Source organism: Prionailurus bengalensis, chromosome B2 (genome assembly GCF_016509475.1).
Source record: "Prionailurus bengalensis isolate Pbe53 chromosome B2, Fcat_Pben_1.1_paternal_pri, whole genome shotgun sequence".
NCBI lineage: Eukaryota > Metazoa > Chordata > Mammalia > Carnivora > Felidae > Prionailurus > Prionailurus bengalensis.
The window spans coordinates 110,332,461-110,350,734 of record NC_057349.1 but is presented as its reverse complement, the minus strand read 5'-3'; the positions used below and the strand labels follow the sequence as shown (position 1 = coordinate 110,350,734).

Genomic DNA, 18,274 nt, shown 5'->3' with positions numbered 1-18,274 from the left:
ACCCATAAAGTGGCACCAGAGATTGCTTCTGGGGAAATAAATTTTGGGGGGATTTGGAGGACAAAATTGGCTTAATTTTGGTGACCAACGAAAAAGAGAAGAGTAAAGGCAAGATGTAGGGCAATCTCCAAATGTTATACTGAATTAAATCATACTACTAAAGCACACTCATTGTTAATTCATGGTATGGAAGACATCAGCAGAGGCAGTTAAGTATTCAATCCTCAAGCACTCTTCAGTCTGTTGAGAATTTCTTTCACAACCCCTCTGCTCAGAAACCTAAACTTCATCTTCTGTTTTATAACACTGCCTTTGTTATTTCTGCTGTTAGCTAGCCATCTCTGCTCTCTTCTAGCTTTGACTTGGAAATGTGTTAGCCAACCACTCCTTTGTTATTTAATTTCTTTCAAGTTTGCTATATATGCTTCCCTTGGATCCTACCTTCTGTATTCTAATTACATACTACTGATTTTATCCTGAATCTTATTTATTCCAGAGAATGGAATATTTTTATTGCTGATACCTGGAGAATGATGCTACTTAGACAAATTAATTTGTTCTAATATTTTTAACCCAACCCCCCCCAAATAAATACTTTAGGATGACTATCTATTCCACTTATAAAGTAAGATTTTAATTGTCCTTTGGGAAATAAATTCAGTGTATTGATTCTTTCTTAGAACTCTTATTTATATCCCATGTAATAGATTAAGCCAGTTTTCCCATTTTGTCTCATTTTATTCTCAGTGGAAATATAAACCACCTAGTTACCATGTTCTGAAAAAGAGTGTATTTTAACAGTGTTTCCCCAAGCATAATCTATGACATGTGATATATGGTAATTGTTTTCTTTTGTGTCAGGAGACAGAAAGTCTTGAGGTCATATAAATTTGAGAAACCCTAGCTTAATAGGTTTATCACAGGATTTCTCAAAGCTTTTTAAAAAGCCACGTGTGCTGTGAATCTCTAATAGGGAAAACACCTATTTGAAAAAGATCTCTTTACTTTGGCTTACCTTTACTTCAGAATTCTCCTTTCTTAACAGGGCTGAATAAAATCTTGCCATAACAATTCCTCACAGAATATATTTTCCAAAAATTAAATCATATTTATTCTTTGCAGCTGTCCATATTCTAAGAGTTGCTGGGAATAATTCTCAGTTAAGATGTAAAATTGGCCTCTGATTTCTAAGGCACAATCCTACATCTTTGAACAAATACAGGAACTAAACATGTGAAATTATTTTATTGGATTTAGTTTCTGTTTGTATTTATTTCTTCACGCTAGCTTTTGGGTATTTGATAAAGGCATTTTTTGTTTACCTCAGATAATTATTTAAAAGTGTATGAATCTGTTTGCTGCAGAAATGTCTTGTGGAAACATGCGAAGGCACAAGGAAATGCATTAATTCATTCAATAATTGTTTACAGAGCCCGTGCTCAGCATAGGGCACTAGGCTGATGATGGTAGTAAGACTACTAGGAGGTTGAGGTGTGTTTCAGAGAGAAGAACAAGCATAAGTTAAGGTCCTAGATAGCAAAGAGTTCAATGTCTCAAAAGGAATAAAAACTATTACTGAAAAGGGGAGTGTGGTGGCTCTGGGTGGCAGAGGGCAGGGGCTGTTAAAGAGAAGTTGTGACTGACGGTACTGCCCGTGTCAATCATTTGTTTAAATCCTACATATTTAGAATTTACCTCGGCCTAGCAATATGCAGTAGATCTTTTTATCTTTAAATCATAAATGACTGGAAACTCCTTGAATATAGAGACAATCTCTTAATCATTTTTAATTCCTCCAATTACTGGCACATCTAAATCACAACCAGTGAGCATTCACGACATTGTCTCAGACATATCCTCAGTCATCTAAGCACCTACTGGTCTTAGTATTAATGTATATCTGTGAGTAGAGGCCATTTACAATTATGAATTCCAATAATTTATGAACAGGTAAGGAGTTACGAACCTGAGGTTCTGCCACTTACTAGCTGGGTACCTGTAGGCTGAAGGAGCGGACCTACGCTGGCGGACCACGCCTCCTCCCCTTGAGTAACAGGACTCCAACCCTTCCCCAGACAATCGGCCAAGGCCACGACCCTTCCCCAGCCAATCGGCTGGGGCCACAGCCATGACCTCACCAACTGCCCCTAGACCCCAATAAAACCTTTGTGCTTTGAAACTCTCTCTCCCTGGTATCTCACCGCTGCGTCGGTACAGCTAGGGGAATGAGCTCGAGCTAGCTCCAATAAAGGTTCTTTTGCTTTTATATCTGACTCGGCTCCCTGGCAGTATTTGGGGATCACGAATTCTGGGCATAACATAGGCAAGTCACATGATTTCTCCAGGATTCAGATTTCTCATCTGTAAAATAACATTTTCCTTATGGAGTTGTGATAAGGATGAAATAAATTAATACATGTAAATACTTATAATAACAGCTTGCATACAGTACAGGTATTGGATTACTATTTATTATTATTAACAATGGTTATGATGATGATGTTAAGAGTCATGTAGCAACTAGGTGATTACTTTTCCTATCCTGGAATAAATTTCTGTGCCTTCAAATTGAATATGAAATCAACGGACTAACTTGGAAAATGGGTAAATAGTCAACTAAAATATTCTTGTTGACTTTTACTTTTGAAATGGAATTCATGCAAAAGCATCAGATCTCTTAAATTGATACTCATGTTTTTTAAAGTAAATATGTATTACAAAAAAATCAGTCATCACTGGACAAAAAAGTTGCCTCTAATAATTCAAATACTGCCTAGATAGAGTATTAAGAAGAAAACAAATCTGGTAGTAATTTAAAACCATGATTTATGTCAAAACTGTAAGATTTTTAAAGTGCATCTATTCTAGAGTACTCCATTACCTTGCCTTGGGAAGGACTAAACCTTACTACTGCAGAGACAATATACACAATCTCTTTTAAACTGTAAAGCTATTTTGTACTTCATACATTTCTCCTTTACCCCAGGATATAATCAATAACCTTATAAAATAAGTCAGGATTCTTAATCTTAAACATTCTGACCTGAGTCCCAAGTGCTTTAGTGTGTAGTTTCAAGATAAAGTTTAAACATCTATATAGAATCAAATGCTTATTTGGAACTGAAATACTAATTTAAACATAAATATATACAGAATCAATAACCTATTTTTAGAGGAGTCAGCTGCTCTACTTTCTCAGACAAAACATTGGTTTTATTTATATAAAAGCAACCATATTTATTGGTTCGCATAAATTACGCCTACACAAATCTCTCAAGCCTTTCAATGCCTGCTTTTTATGAAACCTACATTCTGGCTTCAAATACAAAAGGAAGGTCAAGCTGTGAAAGTCACTAGGATTTATGACGTTGTTCCACTACTAGGGCCTCCACAAGAGGGTATTATTGAAGAAGCACTGAAGAGCTCTTAAAGAATCAAAAATCAATCCATTTGCAGCTAACGTTGGCTGTAGGCATTTTTGGAAAAGGGAGTAATTGCACTGGAAAAATCTTATTTTTACTTGTAAGTAAATGCCAAATTAAATATCCTCTGGCAGTTTTAGGAATAACAAACGACAAAGAGATGTGCCTGTAATGAGGGAATTATTTGCAATCACGCTACAGGTGAGGTATTTTATTTTTTATTCACTTACATAATATTCACAATCAAGCTTCATCCTTTCAGTTCAATTTATTTTCCTGCTTCTTTCCTCAGTGACTGAAAGCATCTCATGGATTTTGTTGTTAAAAGCAATCACACTTTCTGCAAGACTTGCTTCCTTCTCCACATCTCTTTAATTCCAATTTTCTACATCAGGTCTGATACCATCTGGAATAGAGGATGAATTGAATGCTGCGAACCTTTAAATTAGCTTGATATTTCTAAAAACTAAGAGGAAAAGTTTTTACATTCTTCAAGGTTGCAAGGTATGTTTTAGCTAGAATTCATAGCATGTCGTATTTCTGGCTTTCTAAATGCTACAATTTGTAACAACTTGTATTTCTGGCTTTCTAAATTAAATTCTAATGTAAGTCATAGATTCAAGTTTTGTTTCCAGGATAGTGACTTATTCTACCTACTCATGTATAAAAGAGATCAAATGTTTTCAGGTCCCATTCATTAGACGTGGGAAGTTTAGTTAAGATATTTTATCATAATGTACCACATTTATTTCTATCACAGAAGAAGATCAAAATCAAAAACAAAGTTTTGCTTTCTGAGCTAGAGTTCAACTTAATCTTGTTTTGCATTAAAACCCTTCTATTTACTAGAACTTGTGGGTAAGGGATATGAAATAGGAAGGAAATCCTAAGAGATTTCTCAATAGATAGTATCATAGATTGTTTTTCTCTAGATTTGTTAAAGTTATAAAATTTAGTAATTGCTATTCCTTGACCACTGTCAATATGATTATTTGTGTGTTTTTTTGTAGAAAATAGTAATTAGTGTGGGGAAAATAAATATGATTTCCAGATTTTAATATCTTAAATTATTTCCAAGAATGTAATTTTGAAAACTATTCAGAAATTTTGAGTCTCCTAAAGAAAAACTTTCATCTCAGGATCAAAAATGGTAAAAAGGGACCTTATGTAACTCCTTCACTTATTTCTCCTGCTATGAAATTCACTCTTAAAAATCATTCATTTAAGAATATTTACTGTATACTATGTGCAAAGGGATACCCCGTACCATCAAAGCATATAAAATAATCTATAGCCTTATGGAATTTGCACTGTAGTGGGACATTCAAGTAGGAATGATTCATGGAAAGAGAACCAAAGGGAACTGTCAAATTCATTTCACAGCAGCTCTACAATTTATTAATTAAAATCATAATTATCTTAAAATACCTACTATGTAAAAGGCATATTTTCATTTTGCATATATAGTAAATTACTTAGGTTTCACGCAGCTGAATTTTGACTGTAGTGTTTGAGGCATAATGAAGACCACACATTATTTAAGTGTGGTAGCAGTGGGGCACCTTGGTGGCTCAGTCACTTAAGTGTCGAACTCTTGATTTTGGCTCAGGTCATCATCTCACAGTTCATGAGATTGAGCCTGGTGTCCTACTCTGCCCTGACAGCATGGAGCCTGCTTGGGACTCTCTCTCTCCTTCTCTGCCCCTTCCCTGCATGCACTTGCAAGCACTCTGTCTCTCTCAAAATAAATAAGTAAACTTAAAAAGAATTAAAAATAAATAATTAAGGGGCGCCTGGGTGGCTCAGTTGGCTAAGTGTCTGACTTCAACTCAGGTCATGATCTCACGGTTCACCAGTTCAGGCCCTGCATCCGGCTCTGTGCTGACAGCTCAGAACCTGGAGCCTGGGTCAGAATCTGTGTCCCCTCTCTCTCTGCCCCTCCGCCACTTGCTCTCTGTCTCTCTCTCTCTCTGTCTCTCTCTCTGTCTTTCAAAAAAGTGAATTAAACATTAAAAAACAACTTTTTGAAATGAGTAATTCAGTAAATAAATAAATAAATGTGGTAGCAGTATGCTTCTTCAGAGGTAAGCTTAAGGAAATAAACTATGTTATTCATTAAAATTTTCATGTAAATACTTTTCAAAAATATAATTTATTTTTGAATAATATTGCAAAATTTTCTTAAAATATTGTTTTTTTCCACAGACAAAAATTATAAAAAGATTAAGGAAAATAAAAATTCCTTAAACAAAATTACAAACTCTACAGTTATTGCCAAAATCAGAGCACTGTGCTAAGCTGAATAATGGCCACTTTGAAGAACAACACATCCTAATTTCTAGAATCTGAATATGTCACCTCATAAGGCAAAAGGGACTTTGAAGGTATAATTAAAGATAAAGACATGGAGATGGAGAAATTAGCCTGGATTATCCAAGTGGGCTCAATGTAATCTCAAGGCTCCTTATAAGATAAAGAGGGAGGCAGAAGAGTCTGAAAGAGAAATGACAACACAAGCAGAGGCCAAAGTGATAAGCAGCTATATAAGCCAAAGAATGTGAGTAGCTTATAAAGTTAGAAAAGGCAAAGAAATAGATTCTCTCCAGAACTTCCAGAAAGAATACAGTCCTGCCAACACCTTGATTTTAGCCCCAAAAGACCTATTTTGGACTTCTGACCCACAAAATTGTAAGCTAATAAACTTGTGTTGCTTTAGGCCACTGGGTTTGTGCTAATTTGCTACAGCAGCAATAGAAAAATAACAAAGTACCTGTTGAGCATTTACTGTGTGCAACTATACATTTTAAATGTATTATGTCATTTAATCATCCTGAGAGCCCTATAGATACTGGAGTGACATCACTAAGGTGGTGCCATAGGTCATTCTCCTCACAAGAACAACTAATATTCAAAAACAAGACCCTACTAAGGGAATCCGAGAACACGGAGGTGAGGCTCAAGCACTCTTGTACCACAGAGACTAAGACAGGCTGCATTACAAGGGTAAGAGAAGTAGCTACATGTTAGCCACATTACCTCTACCCCAGGTCACTGCAGCACCACATGAAGACATCTCTTGTGAGCCTCCAGTTCTTCCAGTGGGAAAAGAGAACCTAGGGGACAACCAGCTTTCCCCAAGTGTTGTGGATTGCCTTGTGGGAGCCTCTACTCTGATCTTGCCCCAGGAGGATTGCAGGGGAATCTGCAGGGCTCAATCCCTGGGACTCTGATTGTAACAGAGAAGGATAGATAGGCCTGTAACAATCAGCACAGGGATCTTGGCAGCCTGAGTTCATACTGTAGTGCCCAAGTACTAATCCCAACCAGGAGTTCTTCAGAACCAAGTCAGGGGTAGACTGATCAGGGGACTCAGTGAGGTGTGTATGTGCCTGATTTGGATCCTCAAATAAGTTTTGCTGGCCCTAGAGCTTGGTTTGCCCATACACAGGCAAAAACTTGAGTGACACACCGTCTGCTCTGGAGAGGTATGGAGAGGGTCTCTTGGCCATATCACACCAGAAGGGCTGGGGGAACACCTGAAAGATATATGGAAGGGTGAGCAGAGAGATGGGTGGGTAGAACTGATTGCCCCCAAAACAAAGACAATACTGAGCACAGAGGTCTTTGTGCTACACACAGATAGGACAGTTAATTCATATCCAAGGCTGAGGTCAGCTCCCAGCCTTTCCCAAAAAGACAGCCTGTTGGGAAAATTGACATTTTCCTGGAGTGGACCCTCTCCTTCCCGCCCAGATAAGGGAGCTGGAACATAGTCCCATCCACTGTGGCTTCTGGCCACATCTGACCAGAAGGGCTGGTGAGAACACCTAGGAGCTGTGTGGCCCACCAGTGCTTGAGCCGAGAGAAACATAGGCAGAGCCAATAGTTTTCAGAGCAAAGACAGTGGGCCTGTTTGGCCAGGGAACTTGGGGCATGGGTCAGCATGAGTTAAGACAATAAAGAGCTTTACCAGCTTTAAAGGTCCTTCTCGACTGCACCTAAGCAGGGAAAATAATTCATAGTCCCATTCATTACTGAATACAGCCTTTAACCTACCTGACCAAGGAACCCAATCAGAACACTCGGGAAGTTGTGTATCTTATTCAACAGCTCTGCTGACAGTAACACTTGAACAGAGAGCATAACCTGTGACTTTCCCCATCCACAGAGCAAAACCAGTGGCCTCATCTGACCAGAGAACTACAGTGAGCAATCTTTCTTGATTTGAGTCCCCAAGCAAAGAGCTGTACAGGCCCTGGGACTGATCCTGCTGCTCTGCAAGGGCAGCTACTTGCTTGCCCTCTGCAAGGGCTGTCTACTACTGAATATACTCAGTCCCAACCATCTAGAAAGCCTGACCAGAGAATCCAGGCAACTGTAGAGGCCATTCTGCAGCCTCACTTGAGAACCAAGCCAGCCTATCCAACTGTTCTCAGCCAGTGGCACACTGGTCACATCCCTGACCTCAGAGCTCAAATAGTTACCTCACCCCTAAATAGACCATAATAGCAGGTCTTACCTCCCAGGAACATTACCAGGCAACACTCCCAGAAACCCAAACTGAGCTAACTTGTGAAGATCTGTCTCTGCCAAAACAAACTTATAAAATCTAGAAATGCACAGATAGCAATGTAAAGAATCAAGGAGCACCAAAAACAAACAAAAAAACAAACCAAAACCAAACCAAACAAAAAAGCAAAACAAAACAAAAAAACAGGTAAACCACTAAAGGAAACTGAGTTCTAATAACTGATCTTAAAGAAATAGAGATCTATGAACTGTCAGACAAAAAATTCCAAATAATCCTCTTAATGAAGTTTTAGTGCACTACATAACACACAACTAACTGAAATTAGGAAAACAACGCACGAAGAAAACAAGAAGTTCAACAAAGCAACAGAAGCCATCAGAAAAAAATTAAAACTAAAAAGCAGAAATCTTAGACTTGAGAAATACAATAATTGAACCGAAAAATTCAGTAGAAAGTTTCAAAAGCAGACTCGACCATGCAGAAGAAAGAGTCAGTGACCTGGAGATAGAACAATAGAAATTACCCCATCAGAGAAACAAACAAAAAAACCTAAAAGTTAAGAAAATGTGTGAAGAAGATGTATAAGACATGTAGGACATAATGAAAAGAAACAATATTCACATAATGAGAATTCCAGAAGGGAAAAAGAAAGACACAGAAAGTATATTTAAAACAATAATGACTAGGGGTGCCTGCGTGGCGCAGTCGGTTGAGCGTCCAACTTCAGCCAGGTCATGATTTCGCGGTCCGCGAGTTCGAGCCCCGCATCGGGCTCTGGGCTGATGGCGCAGAGCCTGGAGCCTGTTTCCAATTCTGTGTCTCTCTCTCTCTCTGCCCCTCCCCCGTTCATGCTCTGTCTCTCTCTGTCCCAAAAATAAAAATTAAAACGTTGAAAAAAGAAAACAAAACAAAACAAAACAATAATGACTAAAAACTCTCAAACATGGGAACAGAAATAACATGGGAACATCCAGATCCATGAGGCCCAAAGAACTCCAAATTAGTAGAACCCAAAGAGTCACATGAGACACATCATAATTAAATTGTCAAAAGTCAAAGACAAAGAATTTTAAAAACAACAAGAGAACAGAGAATTTTCATATAAGGGAAATCCCATTATACTATATATGGATATTTCTCAACAGAAACATTTCAGGCTAGTAGAGAATAGGATGACATATTCAAAATATTGAAAGAAATAAACCCAAGCAAGAATACTACACCTGGCAAAGCTTTCTTTCAGAAATTAAAGAGGGATATAAACTTTCCAGCACAAATAAAAGCTGAGGGAGTTCATTACCACTAGACCTGCCTTATAAGAAATGCTAAAGGCAGTTCCTTAAGTGGAAGTAAAAAGATGCTAATTAACATCATAAAAATATTTTTTAAAAAATAACTTTAAACTCACTGGTAATCTTAAATATATAGTCAAAATTAAATTCTGTAATGTGGTAGTTGTGGCACAAAATATACTTACAACTCTAGTTTAAAAAATACACAGTAGGGGCCCCTAGGTCAGTCGGTTGAGTGCCCAGCTCTTGATTTCAGCTCAGGTCATGATCCCAAGGTCAGGGGGGATCAGGTCCTGTGTTAGGCTCAGTGCTGAGCATGGAGCCTGCATGGGGCACTCTCTCTCTCTCTCTCTCTCTCTCCTCCTCCTCCTCCTCCTCCTCTCTTCTCCTTGCTTTCATGCGTGCACATGCACACACTCTCTCAAATATAAATAAATAAACAAACAGAGTAAAAAAAAAACCCATAACTACAACAATCTTGTTATTATTTACACAGTATAAAAATATGTAAATTGTAACAAAAATAGCCTAAAATGTGAGGAGAAGAAGCAAAAGTGTAAAGTTTGGGGATGGTTTTGAAGCTAAGTTGTTATCAGGTTAACATATAGTGCCACAAATTTAATATATTTTATGTAAGCCTCCTGGTAACCAGGAGGGAAAAAACCTATACCAATTACAGCAAAGAACATGATAAAGAACTTATAGCATACTGATACCAAAGACATCTAAACATGAAAAAGACAGTAGGATAGGAAATAAAAAACAATAAATCTACAAAAACAACTGGAAAACAATTTTTAAAAATTAACAAAATAACAATTACTATTGTCCTTATCTATCAATAAGTACTTTCTGTAAATGGGTTAAATTCTCCAATCAAAAGACATAGTAGGCTGAGTGGATTTAAAAACAACAACATGGACTTCAAGCTGTATTACAAAGCTGTAATCATCAAGACAGTATGGTACTGGCACAAGAACAGACACTCAGATCAATGGAACAGAATAGAGAACCCACAAATGGACTCACAAACATGTGGCAAACTAATCTTTGACAAAGCAGGAAAGAATATCCAAAGGAATAAAGACAGTCTCTTTAGCAAGTGGTGCTGGAGAAACTGGACAGTGACATGCAGAAAAATGAACCTGAACCACTTTCTAACACCATACAGAAAAATCAGCTCAAAGTGGATCAAAGACCTCAATGTAAGACAGGAAGCCATCAAAATCCTTGAAGAGAAAGCAGGCAAAAACCTCTTTGACCTTGGCCGCAGCAACTTCTTACTCAACACGTCTCCAGAGGCAAGGGAAACAAAAGCAAGGATGAACTATTGGGACCTCATCAAAATAAAAAGCTTCTGCACAGAGAAGGAAACAATCAGCAAAACTAAAAGGCAACCGATGGAATGGGAGAAGATATTTGCAAACAACATATCAGATAAAGGGTTATAATCCAAAATCTATAAAGAACTGATCAAACTCAACACCCAAAAAACAAACAATCCACTGAAGAAATGGGCAAAAGACATGATTAGACACTTCTCCAAAGAAGACATCCAGATGGCCAACCGACACATGAAAAAATGCTCAACATCACTCATCATCAGGGAAATACAAATCAAAACCACAACGAGATACTACCTCACACGTGTCAGAATGGCTAACATTAACAACTCCAGCAACAACAGATATTGGCAAGGATGTGGAGAAAGAGGATCTCTTTTGCACTGCTAGTGGGAATGCAAACTGGTGCAGCCACTCTGGAAAACAATATGGAGGTTCCTCAAAAAATTAAAAATAGAACTACCCTATGACCCAGCAACTGCACTACTAGGTATTTATCCAAGGGATACAGGTATGCTGTTTCGAAGGGGCATGTGCACCCCGATGTTTATAGCAGTGGCTATGGACAATAGCCAAAATATGGAAAGAGCCCAAATGTCCATCAACAGATGAATGGAAAAAGAAGATGTGGTATATGTATACAATGGAGTATTATTCAGCAATGAAAAAGAATGAAGTCTTGCCATTTGCAGCTACGTGGATGGAACTAGAGGGTATCATGCTAAGCGAAATTAGTCAGCCAGAGAAAGACAAATATCATGTGATTTCACTCATGAGGACTTTAAGATACAAAACAGATGAATACAAGGGAAGGGAAGCAAAAATAATATAGAAACAGGGAGGGGTACAAAAACATAAGAGACTCTTAAATATGGAGAGCAAACAGAGGGTTACTGGAGAGGTTGTGGGAGGGGGATGAGCTAAATGGGTAAGGGGCATTAAGGAACGTACTCCTGAAATCATTGTTGCACTATATGCTAACTAACTTGGATGTAAATTTAAAAAATAAGTTAAATGAAGTTTAAATGAAGTTGGAAATTCAAAAACAACAACAAAAATGAAACAAAGCAAAACTAAACAAAAAAAACCCCCAAGATCCGGCAATATGCTATATATAAGAGACGTATTTTAGCTTTAAAAACACACAGGCTGGAGGCACCTGCATGGCTCAGTCAGTTAAGCATCCAATTTTGGCTGAGGTCATGTCACAGTTCATGAGTTCCAGCCCCATGTCAGGCTCTGAGATGACAGCTTGGAGCCTGGAGCCTGCTTTGGATTCTGTGTCTCTGTCTCTCTCTGCCCCTTCCCCACTCATTCTCTCTGTCTCTCTGTCTCTCTGTCTCTCTGTCTCTCTCTCTCTCTCTCTCTCTGTCAAAAATAAATAAACATTAAAAAACAATTAAACACACACACACACACACACACACACACACACACACACACTCAATATTAAGGGATAGAAAAACTCATTCCAAGCAAGTGGTAACAACAACAACAACAACAAAACAGGGTTAGCTATACTTATATCAGACAAAATAGAGTTTAAACTAAATATGGTAAAAAGAAACAAAGAAGGTCATTACATAATGATAAAGGAGTCAATCCACTGAGAAGATATAACAATTATAAAAATGTGTGTACCCAATATTGGAGCACCTAAATATATGAAACAAAACTAACAGACCATTCAAAGGAGAAATAAATGGTAATATAATAATAATTGAGGATTTAAATGCCCTGCTCTCACCTATGGATAGATCATTCAGACAGAGAATTAATAAGGAAACTGAAGATTGGAACACTGTAGACCAAATGGACCTAACAGACATATACAGACATTCTACCCAACAACAGAATACATATTTTTTTCAAGGGCACATGGAATATTTTCTAGGATAGACCATATATTAGGTTACAGAACCAGTCTTAGCAAATCCAAGAAGACTGAAATCATACTAAGTATCATATTTGACTACAATGACATGAAACTAGAAATTAACAGCAAGAAGAAAAACTGGAAAATTAATGAATATATGGAAATTATACAACACTCCCCTGAACAACCAATGGATCAAAGAAGAAATTAAAATGGTGATAAAAAAGTTTCTTGAGGCAAATGAAAATGAAAAACCAACATTTCAGAACTTATGGGATGCAGTGAAAGTAGTGCTAAGAGGGAAGTTGACAGAAAAAGATGCCTACAGTAAGAAGCAAAAAGTATCCCAAATAAGTCACCTAACTCTATATTTAAGAAACTTGAGGGGCGCCTGGGTGGCGTAGTCGGTTAAGCGTCCGACTTCAGCCAGGTCACGATCTCGCGGTCCGTGAGTTCGAGCCCCGCGTCGGGCTCTGGGCTGATGGCTCAGAGCCTGGAGCCTGTTTCCGATTCTGTGTCTCCCTCTCTCTCTGCCCCTCCCCCGTTCATGCTCTGTCTCTCTCTGTCCCCAAAATAAATAAACGTTGAAAAAAAAAAAATTTAAAAAAAAAAAAAAAAGAAACTTGAGAAAGAAAAACCTGAGCCCAAAATTAGCAGAAGAAATGAAATAATAAAGATTAGAATAGAAGTAAATTAAAGAAAAAATAGAAAAGATTAACCAAACTAAGAGTTAGTTCTTTGAAAAGAAAAACAAAATTGACAAACCCTTAACTAGACTAACCCAGAAAAAAAAAAAGAGGACCCAAATCAATACACTTACAAATGAGAAATGAAATATTACAACAAATAACACAAAAATATAAAGGATCTTAAGAGACTACTATTAACAACTATATACCAACAAATTAGACAATCAAAAAGAATGGAAAATTTCTCAGAAGTACTTGCTATTTACTTATCAAGACTGAATCAGGAAGAAATAGAAAATCTGAATAAACCAATTACTAGTAAAGAGATTGGATTAGTAACCAAAAATCTAAAGAAGAAAAGTTCAGGACCAGATGGCTTCTTTGGTGAATTTTACCATTTAATAAGAAATTAGCACCAATCCTCAAAATCCCAAAAAACTGAAGAGAAGGGAACACTCCCAACTCATTTTATGAGGCCAGGATTATATTTATTCCAAAACCAGAAAAGGCTACAACTAGAAAACTACAGACCAAGAAATCTGAGGAATATAGATTTAAAATTCTAAAAAAAAAAGTGCTAACAAACCAAATGCGCCCACACATAAACAGGATCATTCACCATGATCAGGTGGGATTTATCCCTGGGACACAGGATGGTTCACCATATGCAAACCAATCATTGTGATACCTCACACTGACAGAATGAAAGAAAAGAATCATATAAGTGTCACAATAGATACAAAAAAAGCATTTGATACAAAATAGATACAAAATAGATACAAAAAAATAGATACAAAAAAAGCAATGTCCATTCATGATAAAAAAAAAACAAAAAAAGCATTTGATACAAAATAGATACAAAATAGATACAAAAAAAATAGATACAAAAAAAGCAATGTCCATTCATGATAAAAAAAAAAAAACTTAACAATTTAGGCATAAAGGGAACATATGTCAACATAATGATGCCCATATATGACAAACCCATACCAAAAATCATAGTCAATGGTTAAAGGTTGAAAACTTTTCCTCTAGATTAGGAATAAGACAAGGGTGCCCATTCTTACCACTCATATTCAACATAGTTACCACTAATATTCAACATAGTACTGGAAGTCCTACTTACAGTAATCAGGCATGAAAAAGAAATAGAATGTATCAGAATTGGAAAGGAAGAAGTAAAATTGCCTCTATTTGCAGATGACATGATTTGATATATGGAAAATCCCGAAGACACACCAAAAACCTGTTAGATCTTACCAGTGAATTCAGTGATGTTGCAAGATATGAAATTAACATACAAAATTCAGTAGAATTTCTAAATACTAACAACAAATTTTCTGAAAAAGAAGTAAAGAAACCAATCCTATTACAATAACATCAAAAACAATAAAATACTTAGGAATAAATTTAACCAAGGGGGTGAAAGATCTCTACTCTGAAAACCATAAGACATAATGAAAGAAAATGAAGAAAACACAAATAAGTGGAAAGCTATCCTGTGTTCATGGATTGAAAGTATTGTTAAAATGTCAATCCTACCAAAAGCCATCTATAGACTCAATGTAATAGCTATCAAGATTCTGATGGCATTTTTTTTTACAGAATTAGAAAAAAACACTTCTAAAATTTATATGGAACCACAAAAGATCCTGAATAGCCAAAGAAATCCCGAGAAAGAATGACAAAGCAGAAGGCATCACACTTCCTGATTTCAAGCTATACTATAAAGCTATAGAAATTTGGGGCACCTGGGTCGCTCAGTGGGTTAAGCGTCCAACTTCGCTAAAGTCGTGATCTCGCAGTTTGTGAGTTCGAGCCCACATCGGGCTGTGCGCTGACAGCTCAGAGCCTGGAGCCTGCTTCAGATTCTGTGTCTGCCTCTCTCTCTACCCCTCCCCCACTCATGCTCTGTCTCTGTCTCAAAAATAAACACTAAAAAAAAAAAAAGAAAGAAATTAAAGCAGTATAGTAATGGCATAAAAATAGACAAATAGATCAATGGAACACAACCAAGAATCCATAAATAAAACTCAAGCATGGGGGTGCCTGGGTGACTCAGTCAGTTGAACGTCAAACTCTTGGTTTTGGCTCAGGTCTTAAATCTCACAGTTCATGGGTTCAAGCCCCACATGGGCTCTGTGCTGACAGGGCAGACCTTGCTTGGGATTATTTCTCTCCCTCTCTCTCTGCCCCTCCCCACTCTCTCTCTCTCAAAATAAATAAATGAACTTTAAAAAATAAATAAGTAAAACTCAAGCATATATGATCAACTAATATTTGATAAGGAAACCAAGAATAACACTACTATTGAATCCATATTCCTCAGATTTCTTGGTCTGTAGCCATGAAAAAATGAGAAAAATCCTACTATTTGCAAAACATGGATAGACCTGGAAGGCATTATGCTATGAGACGTAAGTCAGACAGAGAAAGACAAATACTGTATGATCTTACTTACATGCAGAATCTAAAAACAACAACAACAACAACAACAACAACAAAAGCACCACACCAAACTCATATGAGTTTCTATGAGATCAGACTTGCAGTTACCAGAGGCAAAGGGTTGGGGGAGGAGGAATTGGAACAAGTTGGTCAAAACGTGCAAACTTTAAGCTATAAGATAAATAAGTATAAGAGATGTGATGTATAACATGATGAGTGGTAGCTGACACTCTGTATGATAGAAAGGAAGGTTGTTGGGGCGCCTGGGTGGCGCAGTTCATTAAGCGTCCGACTTCAGCCAGGTCACGATCTTGCGGTCCGTGAGTTCGAGCCCCACGTCAGGCTCTGGGCTGATGGCTCGGAGCCTGGAGCCTGTTTCCGATTCTGTGTCTCCCTCCCTCTCTGCCCCTCCCCCATTCATGCTCTGTCTCTTTCTGTCCCAAAAATAAATTAAAAAAAAAAAACGTTGAAAGGAAGGTTGTTAAGAGAGTAAATTTTAAGAGCTGTCATCACAAGGAGTATTTTTTTTCCTTTTTCATCTTTCTTTCCTTTATATTGTACCTACATGGGAAGATGGGTGTTAGCTGAACCTATTATGGTAATGATTTCACAATATATGTAAATCAAACCGTCATGCTCTAGGCTTTAAACTTGTGCAGTGATGTATATCAATTATTTCTCAATAAAATTAGAAAAAAGTAGATACTATAATTATCCCAGTTTCACAGATGAGAGAACTAAGGCTAAATGGTTTAAGCAATTTGCCAAAGATACTGAACTCTTAATCATCACTAGATTTCCTCGTGGCTAAGCAAGATAATACATATACATGAAGGATACCAAACTATTAGCCATCTTACTATTGAAGAGTTTTAGCAAAGTGCTCATAGTTTCCTTAAATTTTGTTTTAAACCTCTGTGAGAATTTTCTAAGTTTACACTATTATAGTGTTGAATGATTACTTGAATTCATGATAAATGTGGTGACCTTTGTTTATTCTTGATGATTGCATCCCATTTCTAACATTTCCCATTTGTTTCACTTCTGGGAATTTAGTGAGATATCTGCCACTGTCTTCCTCTCCCTCTCAGAATTGTACCAAGACCACGAACCCACACCATATACAAAAGATATTTAAACAACTTCAGGTTAAGGAGTTTATTTAACTATGGTTACTTGAAGGATAGTAGAGCTGGCATTGTTTAAAAATAACAAGAAACTGTTGGAGCAGTTTAATAAAGGTATCAGTTTTATGTCACAGTGGAAACCTTAACTGATTTCTCTGTTGAAAACTCTATCTTTTTCTAGGAATTAAAGATAGAAAACATATTCTCTAGCATATATACTGATAATCCTGTTTAGGCACTAAATACACTTAATCAAACACAATATAAAATACCCACAGAGTTACCTTCTATTTGTCCATATACAAATAAAGTGCCTGTGGTTATATTAGAAATTATCTTTTATAAATAATTACCATGCAACATAATTTTGATTATTCCCAACAATAAGCATGTATTTAATTTGTTTTAATGTATCTTCCATTTGGTTGAACAATAAAATGTGCTCCTTATATTTACTTTTTATAGTATATAGTCTATTTAGTACTACCTTCTCTTCAAAGCAAACAAAAACAGAAATATTATGTGATGTGATTTTTCATGTGTCTGTCTTTGTTTCCAAAAGGTTTTTAGAATAACTAAACAACCAAGTTCAGGGAGGTTTTGTTCATACAAAACTGAAAAAGACATATGATAGGTTTACCCTAAATGTCAGAGATATATTTCCAAGAAGTTAAAGTGAAATATTATACCCTTAAACCTGATATTAAGATATCTGATACTAGATTACATGAAAGTAACACGTATTTTTATATTACTAAAAGGCTAATTTTTCCTGTTATTTATTGCAGAAAGAATAATAAAATGTTTCTCTTACACGGCAGACCGAGAATTGTCAACTAAGATGCAATTGCAATAATTATTACTGATGAGGATGCAAAACACAGAAATAGCATTACTTGCTGACCGATCACAGGGCTAGTGTGGGGTACTAGAAGCAACAAAAATTACATTTCCCCTTGAATAGAAAATAAACTTTCTATGGAAATCTCTGAGAAATGAATGGATTCACTTATTGTAATCTTATTTACACAAAACTATGTTTCCTGAGCTGAATTGCTAAATTTTATAGTTATATCAATAAGTATAATTATTTATAAATGTTCTTAAAACTAAATTCTAAATGAATGCATTCTTTTATCCTCAGGAATGTTATGTTACTGATCACATAATTTGAGTGTTTTCTTTCTAAATAATGTGTGTATTTATTCATTAAATTAGCTTTATTGATTGCTTATCACAGACCTAACATTTTTTTCCAGCCTGAGGATACAAAATTGCCAAAGATGCAGTCACTGTTCCCAAGAAGCCTAGTATGGTTGGGAGATAAAAGCACAACAGAATAACAATAAATAATGCAGGTAGCAGTAAGGTAAATGTAGACATGCAAAACTACTCAGGCCTCATAAAGAGTAGATAAATTATCATATCTAATGTTAGGGATTAACCAAGGAAAGAAGAAGCTGTCAGGAAGATTTCTTGCAGGAGCTGCACCTAAGTTTTAGCTGATAAATTGGCTAGATAAAAGCATTTACGAGAAATGGTGCCG

The 18,274-nt window shown here is 36.6% G+C and overlaps 1 long non-coding RNA gene across 1 annotated transcript; it reads left to right on the top strand.

Annotated features, from left to right (window-relative positions):
* The first annotated feature begins 2,300 nt into the window (after window positions 1–2,300).
* Window positions 2,301–17,720, top strand: LOC122489936. Its single transcript, XR_006299046.1, has 2 exons — window positions 2,301–3,926; window positions 17,517–17,720. It is a non-coding gene; the product is annotated as an uncharacterized LOC122489936 (long non-coding RNA).
* Window positions 17,721–18,274: the final 554 nt, after the last annotated feature.